The 11925-nt window shown below is 45.2% G+C and overlaps 1 pseudogene; it reads right to left on the reverse strand.

Moving 5' to 3' along the window:
• Positions 1 to 3252: 3252 nt before the first annotated feature.
• On the reverse strand, positions 3253 to 3717 carry LOC118984790 (Golgi-associated plant pathogenesis-related protein 1-like; annotated as a pseudogene).
• Between the last annotated feature and the right edge of the window lie 8208 nt (positions 3718 to 11925).

Consider the following 11925-nt stretch of genomic DNA (forward strand, 5'->3'; position numbering starts at 1 on the left):
CCCTGAGGCTCTGGCTCTGGTCCCCAGAGCTAAGGAGGCCCCAGAGGCCTCCAAGGCCCCTGGTGCAGAAGGTGAGTAGAGCGCACTCACAGAGGCTGAGAATCCGTGGTGGAGACTTCTCCCACTTGCAGGGTGGGAGAAGCCATAGTGGGCCTCACCTCCCCAGAAGGCAATGTCACCATGGGAGGTCTGGGGTCCCCCTTTATCTACTCTGAGGATGGGAGGAGGTCTCCTAAAGACTAGGTATAGCCTGAAGGGTTAGGGGCATTCCTAGCTCTAAGGAGTGCCAGCGGCAGCAAGTCAGTCCAAGGCAGTCCAGTCTCCTGGTGGAACTTAGCTAGAGTTTCCTTGAGAGTCCTTTTCATGTGCTCTACTTTTCCCGAGCTCTGGGGTCAGTGTGCAGCGTGCAATTTCCATGTGATTTGGAGGAGCCTTGTTGCCTCCTGTATTAGGTTTGAGACGAAAGCCGGACCATTGTCACTCTGATAGTCAGGGGCAATCCGTACCTTGGGATGATTTCCCTCATCAGGGCCCGGGTGACTTCTCGGCTTTTCTCAGTCCTGGTGGGGAAGGCTTCTACCCACCCAGAAAAGGTGCAGATGAAGACTAAGAGGTACTTACACCCTTGGCTGGGTCCGACTTCAGTAAAGTCCACTTGCAAGTCCTCTAACGGCTGCCTCCCTGAGTGCTGTATTCCTGGCTTTACCCCTGGGTGCCCTGCCGCACTGTTCTGAACACACGTAACATGCTGCATCACTGCAGAGGCGCAGAGCGCAGCCAGGTTAAGGAGGTAAAAGTACCTTTTTAATAGGTTTTCTAGGGACGTCTTGCCCATATGAGTGAGGCTGTGGCACTGCCTCACTAGATTGCTGGCTTGCCCCTTCTTTAATGACACCCGGTACCCTGTCTTGGTTAGCAGTTCAAACAGCTGGCAAGGGCCCTCCCAGCACCAGTCTCGGGTTGGTGCAGCTGAAAGGAGGTCATCTACACACTGCAGTAACGCTGGGTCAGTCTCCTTCCCGGTAAATGATTTTAGATCTCTGGCCAGGGCCTCATGGAGGGGAGTGGGAGAGTTTCTAAAGCCCTGTGGCAGTCTGATCTGGATCTAAGCCAGCTAGGCTGAGGACTGTAAGTGCCTATAACCCTGGTCTTTGTCTCCCGCCAGTGGGCTTTTTCTTTTTCCTTTTGGGGCACTCTCTTTTCTAGTACCCTTTCTCTCTGCAGTAGGCACACTGGTCCCGTTCCATGCTCCAGTGTGCCAGTCTATTTCCTTTCTTAGGCAATCTGGTGGCTCCCTGCTCCCGGGAGGTATCTGGTTTCCTAAAGGATCCACTTCCAGGGCCTCCAGCGTGGGCCCAAGAGGTCTTCATAGCTCGCTCCTGGCTCAGTCACAGGGGCTGGGCTGGGGTAGTGCTGCTTGTCTCCTTGGCGACCAGTTTAGCAGGACCAGGAGCAGGGGGCCATGCAGGCCTCGGCTGCCTCCTGTCCCTCCAGTAGGGTGGGGTGGGGGGTCACTGCCTGCTGCCTCGCTGGGCGACTGCTCTGTCACACTGGGGCATATTTTAGAGAGGCCAACCCCTTTGAACAGGGTCTCTACTCTGCCACCAGAGACCAGCAGAAGCCGGAATCTAGGTCGCAGACAAGGGTCTTTGCTTCCCCAGGTCTGGCCAAGAGTTTCCAGTTTCCAGAGCATATAGGGGATGCAGACCGATAGGGGGCTCCTCCTCTGGCTCTCCTTTGAAAATGGGGGGAGGGGGTGGCGTGTTTCTCTTGACCGGGCGACTAAAACACTGGATTGCGCCACTTTTTTGCCTACAGCTAGCCTTTCCTACTGTTTTAGGCTTCTGACCTGCACACTGACAGCATGTCCTACACTAATTTCTGCCAGCGGTCTATGTAAACATACTGATCGGGGTGATCTGGCTTGCCCATTACTACGAGGTGTACTGCCCTAATTATACCTAAGTTCAGTGTCCCTTCAGGGGGGCCAGCCTACTCCAAATGTTGGCCACTCAGAGGTGCAAAAGACCTCTAACTGACCGGCATCCCTGCTCGGTTCCTGGCCCTGGAACTGCTCAGAGTTTCTGCAGCACGCAGCCTAACACAGTGGAAAGTGCCCCGCCCATGGCGATCCTCCCAGCATGGCGCAGACAAACAAAGGGATGGGGTTTTCGTTTTTGCCTGCCTGGCCTCCCCTCTCGGGGTACTTGGGTCTGTCTTAGCTAAGGCTGCCCGCGTAGAATCCGGGTTAAACTCCCAGCCGTTATGCCATATGACAGACCGAGGAACCACAGGTTGGGGCCCACTCTTGCTCTGTAGGTTTTTCACCCGAGGAGCCACAAACACAGTTACTCCCACAAACACACAGACAAACATCCAAGAGTTTATACAGTCCTGCCCAAGTAGGACTGCCCTAACCTAGTGGGGATACGTATCCCCAGATGGCCAATTGGCCTCCAGAGGACTTACAGCTAATTGCCCACCTGAGAAGTGATCAGTCTCTCCGTACACCCCGAGGGGGTGGTCCCCGGGCTCTGGTCCCTGGGGCATTTACCGATTGGTGCCTTTCCAGGCCCAGATAGTTCCAGTCCGCACCCCGCCTGCCCGCATCGAAGAGCGGTCACAGGATCATTTCCACGGAGCCTGGGGTGTCTGGGACCCGAAATCACCGGGGTGGGTGCTTCCCTTTGGCTGCCGGGCTCCCTCTTGGTCACACCCCCACCACCTTCAAAGGAGGCAAAAAAAAAAGACCTGCTTGTGTGAGTCATTCCTGGTCAGGGCACCAAAATGTACAGAAAACAACTCAGCCGCTTTCGGGTGTACTGAGTGGAACATTATTTTACGCACGAGGACCCAGAGGAGGCAGTCTCCAAATTTTGGGCCCCGATCAGTGGGGAAACAATTGCTTATATAGGGTGAGGGTCGGTCTGTCACTCCTGGCACGAAAGCAGGAAGCAGCTTACAGAAGCAAGAAAGTGGAACTGCTGATAGGAGTTTATACGAAATTCTTTGTTCTTACTTCCTACTTAGTTACTTGCTCTCCCTGATCCTATTGACTCAGCTGTAAGCTCCCTCCTGGGCAGGCTATTAGCCATTACATTCATCCTACTGATTCAGTGACCAGCTCCCCTCCTGGGCAGGCCACTATAGCATCACACACACAAGCACACAAAGACAGACACACAGCTGTGTTTTTGTTGTTCTAGGTACTTCATATCCATGTTATTAAGTCTGCCACCTGCATCTGCCAAGTTACTCCTTTGGAGGCAGAACATTTTCTTCAGAGAAGCCTGGTTGACGACATTCCCTGCTGGGAAGTATCCGGCCAGCACAAAGGAGGAGCCCTCACTTGCAGATGGCTTCCCCACTCCCATCTTCTTTGTATTCTTCCATTCTATGGCCCAGAAGGGTCCCAGCCCCAGAGTAGAAGCCTGGCTGCTGGAGGCTGTAGTTCTTAATTTCACTGTAGCATCTATCAGCCATCTCCTATCCTGTCTGATTGTAGGATGCCCAGGCCAGGTTCTCTCTGCACTGGCTGTAAATGGACTCAGGGCTGTGCCTAAAGATCCTCGTATTGGCCAGGGCCTCTGAATACTGCTAAGTCTTCTGGTTGAGCTTCTGACCGAGCTTCAGTGGGGGGACGCCATGTTGCTGCTGGTACTCACTGTGGGCCTCCAGGACACCATTATTAAACCGTTTGGAAGCTGACTTGCCCATGGCCATGTTGGTTGCTCCCTGGCCAGTGCACGCCTCTAGGATAGCCTCCTAACTTACTCATCTTCTAACTATATACTCTAAAGCTGCACTGACTGACTCATATGGTAGCCACTAGCCATATGTGCCTATTAGCACTCGAAATGAAATGAGTTTGAATTGAACTGTGCTGCTCATAGAAAATACACACTGGATTTCGAGGACTTGGTACAAAAAAAGGGAAATGTAAAAATCCCGTTAATAATTTTTAATATTGATTACATATCAAAATGGTAATAATTGGAATATGCTATGCTAAAATATTGTTAAATTAATTTCACCTTTTTGTCACTGTTTCTAATGTGCCTATCAGAAAATTCAGAACTGCACATGTGGCTTATTATATTTCTAATGGTACTACAGAGCAAAAGTTGGCAAACTTTCCTTGTGAAGGCCCAGGCAGTAATTTTAGGTGGTGTGGCCATATGGTCTCTGTTCCAGTTGCTCATCTCTGCCATTACCGCATGAACACAAGCACAGATAGCGCTGGAATGAATGAGCAGGGCTCTGCACCGTGAAACTCGGTTTACATACACTTGAACTTTCATAGCATTTCCATGTGTCATAAAATATCCTTTATTTATTTATTTAATCACTTAAAATGTACAATGGATTTTTTTCTTCACAGTTCACATAAAAGTGAATGGGAGGGTCAGTCCAATTTGGCCCGTGGGACAGTTTGCCAGCCCCTGCTACGCCGTGTAGGTTATGGAAAGCGCAACCTAGGGACAGTCTCATCGTCCATCAAGGGCCACTGGGATGTTAAAGAGGACCCAGTTATACTGTCAAGTGAGAATAGAAAAGAAAACCTTAAATCAGGTTTACAGGGATAAAGAGGCAAGGCTATTGGGTTAATTTTGCAAGTACCAAAAACCACAAGAGTGTATTTATTTTTATCCATGAGAATGACTACCATCCGTTTGTATCAAATATTTTTATGATAGTAATTTTTTAATCTTGAAAGATAAAAAAATGTAAGAGATGATGAAGCTGGGACAGAAGATAAAGAATTCGCAGATGTTAGCTACTTCTTCCGGGAGGATTCAGTTGCCCTGCCCGCTGGGCAGCAGGCAAATCAGTTGGCCAGACTGAAAAGCAAAGCCCATGCCTTGGGAGAGCTATATAACAGAGGAAGTCTGCCACTGACATTTCCCATCTCTTCCATCTTTGCCCTTGACTTCCTACAGCCTACCGTCTAGTGAAGCAAACAGGGTTCCACCAAATAAATATTATAGGTAGACAGAGATGTAATTTGAAATGTAAAAATAATATGAAATAAAGGACAGGTGCACTGGAAGAATGTTTCTCAAACTTAAACATACATTTGAGGAATGGATCTTGTTAAAAGGCAGAACATGATTTGGTGGGTCTGGGCAACACCTACGATCTGTATGTCTTACAGGCTTCCAGGTGGTGCTGACGTTCCTGGTCCTTGGGCCACGCTTCACGAAATCGCAAGGGGCACAATGGCAGGTATTTTTGTCTCTTTGGTTCTCCATTGTATCCAAAGCACCTTGAACAATGCTTAGCACATAAAAGGCACCCATTAAATATATTTCTAATGAATGGAAGTTGATATAGGAGAAAAATCACACAGAGGAACACATTATTTAGACTGAGGTATCTAAAAAAGTCTCTGTGGAGATATATACTTAGCTGAGGCTGTAGCTAGAGCCTTCTCCCTTTCTGAATGCTACCACTCTGTCCCCATCCCCTCCACCACTCACTCTCAACCACAATAATCGGCTCTCAAAAAAGATCTTAAATAAGGGTGGAGATTATGGATAATAACCACATATGTTGCCCCTCCTGTGACATTTTCATTCTTAGCATTGGTGCCTAGAGAAAAACATTTCCCAAGAAGTGACTCTCTAATGGTGGAGATTAAGGACTATTGAAAACCCACTGGGGAAATATTTGGTGCCAGTGTCCTTTTGATTACACCCAATAATAAGACAACTTACTACCAGTCTCTGCATAAAACCAGTGATATGATCATTAACAAGTATGAGTCACTTTTTAAAAAAGTTAAGGCTAACACTTATGAGTAACACCATTTCTCCTCACAGAGGAACTGATAAAATAATGGACACTTACAGGTGCAAAGAATCCGACAGATCAATCTATTTCAACCATTTTCTAGGGCAGGCTTTTTTTGTTCCACATCCTGCCTTTAAATGTCATATAGTCTGAGCTTCCTGACAACAATCTATTCCATTATTAGTAGCTGGTAAATGATACTCAGTTATTTTCTTTAATGATTTCCCTCTTTCCTAAACTTCCATTTACCAGTTCTGGTTCATCCAATCAACAGATATTGGGCGCCAACCACATGCCGGAACACAGCGGTGGAGTCCTTCAGGAGCTCTGCTTGTATCATCCTGCTCTCTGGAACCCATCAGAATAAGCCTGATCCATCTCCCGTGTGACAGCACCCCACAGTTTGCGAAGACAGCTATTCTTCAATATGTGGACAACTGCCTATTCATCTTCACGAGGAGTTGCTTCATTCGGTCACTCTTTCACAATTGCCACGTGCCAGCTGCCATCCTAAACACTGGGGATACTGCTCTGCACAAGACAGACTCGGTCTTTGTCCTTATCGGAATTAAAGTTCGTTTGGAAGTATATATACTGAACGAGTTAACACAGCATTGAGAATCATGGCAAGGCAAGAAATGATGCTAAGCAATTCAGGTTGTCAGAGGGTAGAGTTCCTAACAAACTGGCACTGAAATTAAAATCTAAAGGACTGAGGCTGACCAGAGTGGAGGAAAGATATACCAGGCTGAGGCACAACAGTGCAAAAACCGCATTTGAGAAAGAAAAAGTCACATTTGGAACACAGATGGCTATAGTATATTATGGGAAGGGAAAGTGTTGGGAGATAATTGGGAATCAGGTTGTGAAGGGCTTTGTAATTTCATTTGAAGCTTCTGTACTTTAGCCAAAAGACCAGAAGAAGAAACTGAAGGGTCTTAGCAAGATAGCGACATGATCAGATTTAAACTCTATAATACAATGGTTACTCTGGTTTTGCTGTTCATAATGGAATGGAGATGAATAAAGCTGGAAGCAGGGAGCTATGTCAGTGTTTTCAAAATGTAATATATATATATATATATATAATCTGGGGATCTTGCCAAAATTCAGATCATAAGTAGGTCCAGGTGGGATCCAAGCTTCCATATGTCTAACAAACTTCAGAGTGATGCTGATGCTAACAAACAAAGGTCCTCACTTTGAGCAACAAGCCAAAAGCTAAGCGGTGAGAAATAACGGAGAATGGCCGAGGTAACAGCAGTGCATTTGGGAGAGAAGTAGACACATTTGGATGCGTTTCAGAAAGTGCTCAACAGGTCTTCATAATGATTGGGTGGGGGACATGAGAAAGGAGGATCTCTCCCCGGTTTCTGGCTTAGCAAGTGGGGATTTGGGGATGTTGGTGTTTTTAAACATATTCCTATTTCAAAACAAAACTCTCAATAATTTTCAATCTCACATAACTATAGCAAGTTTTCTCCAGTCAGCTGTCCCTGGTCCATGAAATCTGAAATATTTATTCTAAAATGAGTTCAGTGGCTTAGAATATGCATAAGCTGAGTTACAGTGCCTTGATAATGGTATTTGGGTTCTTTAAAGACAAACAATCTAGGGATTAGCTTGTCATCTACATAGCAGCGTGAGCATTCAGTATCTACAGCGTGCAGACCTATACTTCCACAGTGCACTGTGCACTTCAGTGGCTCGCATACCAGTGGGGTCTCTTTTGGCTTTAGCGGCAGAGATGGGTAACCAGAGATGAAAGGCTCATTTCCCAATGTTTTACTACTGGTGTGGTGGTGCTAATGGAAATCACAGTTCTTTGGTGGGCCGATGGAGTTTTCGAGGCTGGGATTCCTTTGACACTCCCACAGCACGTTCCCTAGCAGCTTCCTGTTAGACAGAAGAGGTCATTTAAGGGTTTGATTATTATAGGTTTCTTGAAGTTTAGCACTCATAGCCATTGCAGCCGGCCTTGCTAGAATAGTTCGGGGTAGGAAGGGAAGCTGATGTATTGAATCAACAGAACCTTATTTTGATAGATAGCACTGTTCTCTCCTGTCTGAAAGATCACATCCATTTTGTGTTTTATGAACAAAGGGTTTATTTGTTGAACTTATCAGGGATAGGATTCACAAGCAGGACCTAGGCTTGTCAGCTGCCTTAGGGAGCTGAAATATTCCTGGTTGCAAAGCTTAAAAAAAAGATTTTTGCTTATGGTATATATTCCATAGTTTTCCATCTACTCAAATTGAAGCTGACAGAAATTCAAAGTCAGTGCCTTTCTTATAAAGTGATTCTTTGTGATATAATTACAGAATGAAATCTCTTGGCTGAAATAGGATTTTCTCCCCCAGAGATGACATTAAAAAGAAATAGAGATTACCAATAAAGTATCAGAGAACCCAGATGAGTAGCAATAAAAGGAAAGAAACCATTTTTTTTTAAGTTCTCATGAATACTGTCAGGAAATAACATCATTCTGCTGAACAAGCAATTCTAACTCATCTGCAAGGAACTGAGCAAGCCGACCAAGGCATTGCTGAGGTCCCCCCAAAAGCTAGACAGTTGTATCATAACAGAAGACATCTTTGGGGTATTTGCCCAGCACCCAACATTGTTCATCTGATAACTTACTTGTTGACCGACAAGAATGGATCCCTGTGGCCAAGATAATTACCTGTCTTTTACCCCTGGGTTCATGGGTAGACAGAATTTCCCAATCTCCCTTGCATTTATATGGGTCTTGTGACTGAGTTCTGGCAATTGAAAGAGTGTGGAAGTGAAGAATACCACTTCTAGGCTTAGTGCATAGAGGTCCTTATCTTCACCCATCGGCATCCCCATTGCAGAGGACCCAATAGAGAAATTCTACATCACAGGAAAAACCAAAGTCACAAGATATGCAGCAGCATCACAGCAAAACTCCTAGTCCCTATGAGCCACCTCTTTTATCTCCGAGTCTCATGTTCATGGGACCAACAGCAAGTAGCTCATTCTTCCTGGGCCAGGTTCTCTTTCGCAGCTGACCTCTGGAATTGAGGACATGTCAAGTTGGGAGCTTGGAGCAGCCTCCTTCAGTGGAAGTAAATAAAGCCAGGCCGCCAAAGTGAGTAACCAGGCAGAGCCACCAGGAGAGAGACCGTGAGACCACAAATAGATACCGTGAGACGGGAAGGAACAGCTTGGTTTCCTAACACTTACTATTTCCTGAATTACTTTCCTCATTAAGTGAATCCTTTCTTTTGACTAACAGTCTCCTTCTTCTGATCGAAGCTGGGGGCTGAGAAAGATCATACAGACGGCCTCATATCAAAGCCGTTTATTGCTCTTCTTCCAGAGACTCAGAATTGAGTTTCTTTGACTGACGATTCAAGAGTTCCAATGATGCTGTTTCTGTTCAGTAATTGTGGTTGCTCTTCCATCGCTGCAACTGAGAGCCCGACCAGCACCCCATCTGGACTGCCTGTTGCTTTATTTCAGGTCATGTTGTTTGCTCAGAACAGTCGGGCCCCTTAGCCAAACGAAGACCCCTCTGGTTTCAGCGGTGGAAAGGGATGAAGAGTGGAAAGTGGTCAAGTATTTTGATTTAATTTAGGAAAAGGAAGGGAAGAAGGGTAAAATGGGGGTGGTAGAGGGTAAGGAACAGATCAGAGGCAGATGGAAAAGGGAAAATAAGGCAGAAAAAGAGAACAGGGAAATGAAAAGGGGGAGGACACACACTCTACACTCGCCATCTAATGGGCCTCTTGCCGGCTCATCAAGTTTATCACTGATGGGGGCATCAGAAAAGAACTAAATGGAAAAAATAGTTGCACTTACAAGCTTCAGTGAGTTCAATCTTCCTCAAAACAAACTGCAGTTATAAGGAAAAGATGAATTTCCTCCTGTGTTTGGGTCTAGAGTGTTCAGGGAGCAGGGGAGAGGGTTTATTGATTCGTGTAGCTTTTTCTGTGTAGAATTTTTAAACTTTGCATCTGAAATGCTGTGTATATGGGAGGAGGAGCGGATGTCTGCATCCTGCTAGGAAAGACAAGTAGACACGTGCAGGCTACTGAAATGGCCTTTCTGTGGGTGATACAGCTTTTAAGTCCACGGGCCAGCCAACCAGCCACTATTTTGTGGGTCACGGCTACTACTGTTACTCTGGGTTGTGTCCTTCTCATCTCTGCTCTCCTGGACTCCCGTTCCCTCTGCACTCCACTTGTCTTTCATAGTCTTGCCAGAATGGCAGTACAGCCTGCATCTGACTACCCACCTCTAGTGTACACAGTCCTCGGTGACATTCCACATTTGGGGATTAAGCAGTATCTAAGTAGCCCAATACAACCTGCCCCTAACATGCATGTGTGAGCCTACCTTTTTATTTTTCCTTACTCTATTTGCAGCCAAACCAGGCCACTGCCTTTTCCTCCAGCATGTGGCCTGTTGCTACCTCAGGCTGAAGCGCCTTTCCCACTCCTCCTTCCCTACTCCCACAACCCTTTCATGTAACTTCAACAACCCTTAAAGGGTATCTTTAAAGGCTATCTCAAGTGTCACTTCCTGTATTGATATTTCCCTTCTCTTAACTACAGAACTTGTTTTTAACTGTTAATGAATTTGCTATATGCCCATACTTCACTTAATTAACTCATTTTCTACCACAACCCAAGAGGTAGTTTCTTTTGTTATCACCTGCTTTAAAAAAATTAAGTATAATTAACATATAACATTATATTAGTTTCAGGTGTACAACAAGTATTTGATATATATATATATATATAGTGAAATGATAACCACAATGAGTCTCGTTAACATCCATTACCATACACAGTTACAAAATTGTTTTTTTCTTGTGATGAGAACTTTTAACATCTATTCTGGTAGCAAGTTTCAAATAAGCAATACAGTGTTATTAATTACAGTCATCATGATACATTCCCAGGACTAACTGGAAGTTTGTAATCAAGGCCACCTTCACCCATTTTTCCCAAATCCCACCACACCACACCTCTGGCAACCACCAATCTGTTCTCTGTATCAATGAGTTCATTGTTTTTTTCCTTTATTTAGTTTAGAATCCACACATAAGAGAGATTATAAAGTGTTTGTTTTTTGTGTGTCTGACTTATGTCACTCAGCATAATGCCCTCCAGGCCCATCCATGTTGTTGCAAATGGCAAGATTTTATGGCTGAATATTTCATTACATATATGAGGTAGGCCATTGAAAACATAGACATTTTTTATATCGCAAGAATGGTTTGCGAGACATCGATGTAACCAGGCAGCCAAGGAGAGTGGACTGGGATGGGTGTGTGCACAAACAATGATGACTTCACTGTACTAGTCACTGGGAGCCATAGGCTCCATCGAGTGAGCATGTGTGTTGTGTGGCCATCACATTCAAAAGGACTGAGTGAGTAGAGCAATGAATCTCCATCAAATTTTATATTAAGCTTGAACATTCCTCCATGGAAACTACTTGGAAGGCCACCACTATGGGCAACTGGTTATTGGCAGCTTCAGCATGACAATGCAACTGCTCATGCATAACATCTCATAGAAAGTTTTTTATGAAATATCAAATCACGCAGGTGACTCAACTCCCCTACAGCCCAGATTTGGTGCCCTGTGACTTTTGGCTTTTCTGAAAACTAAAACCACCTTTGAAAGGGAAGAGATTTCAGACCATCAATGAAATTTAGGAAAATAGCAGCTGATGGTGCTTCCAACAAAGGATTTTGCAGAGAGCGTTTGGACAGTGGAAGAGACGCTGGGAGGACTGTGTGAGGTCCCAAGGTGCCTATTTTAAGGGGAATGAGGAGTCATTGTCTTATATACCGTGTTTCTTGAATCTTGTATCTTTTAATAAATGTCTCTATTTTTCATATTACATGGCTGGATACCTTCTGGACAGACCTCATAAAAATATGGCCACATTCCACAACCCATCAAAATAAAATATTTCTTATTTTCAAGATGGTACTTCAGAACCTTTTTAAATTTTGTGTTCTGATCTTTGCCTATACTCCTTTCACGATACTGTTAATAATACATTACCAATTATGAATCTATAAAATGCAATTTCTCCAATGCCCAGTGGAAACTTAAAGGATTCACTCTAATCTCTTTGACCATCACAGAA

Source organism: Sturnira hondurensis, unplaced genomic scaffold, assembly GCF_014824575.4.
Source record: "Sturnira hondurensis isolate 20B ecotype Veracruz unplaced genomic scaffold, ASM1482457v3 Scaffold0003801, whole genome shotgun sequence".
Taxonomy (NCBI): Eukaryota; Metazoa; Chordata; class Mammalia; order Chiroptera; family Phyllostomidae; genus Sturnira; species Sturnira hondurensis.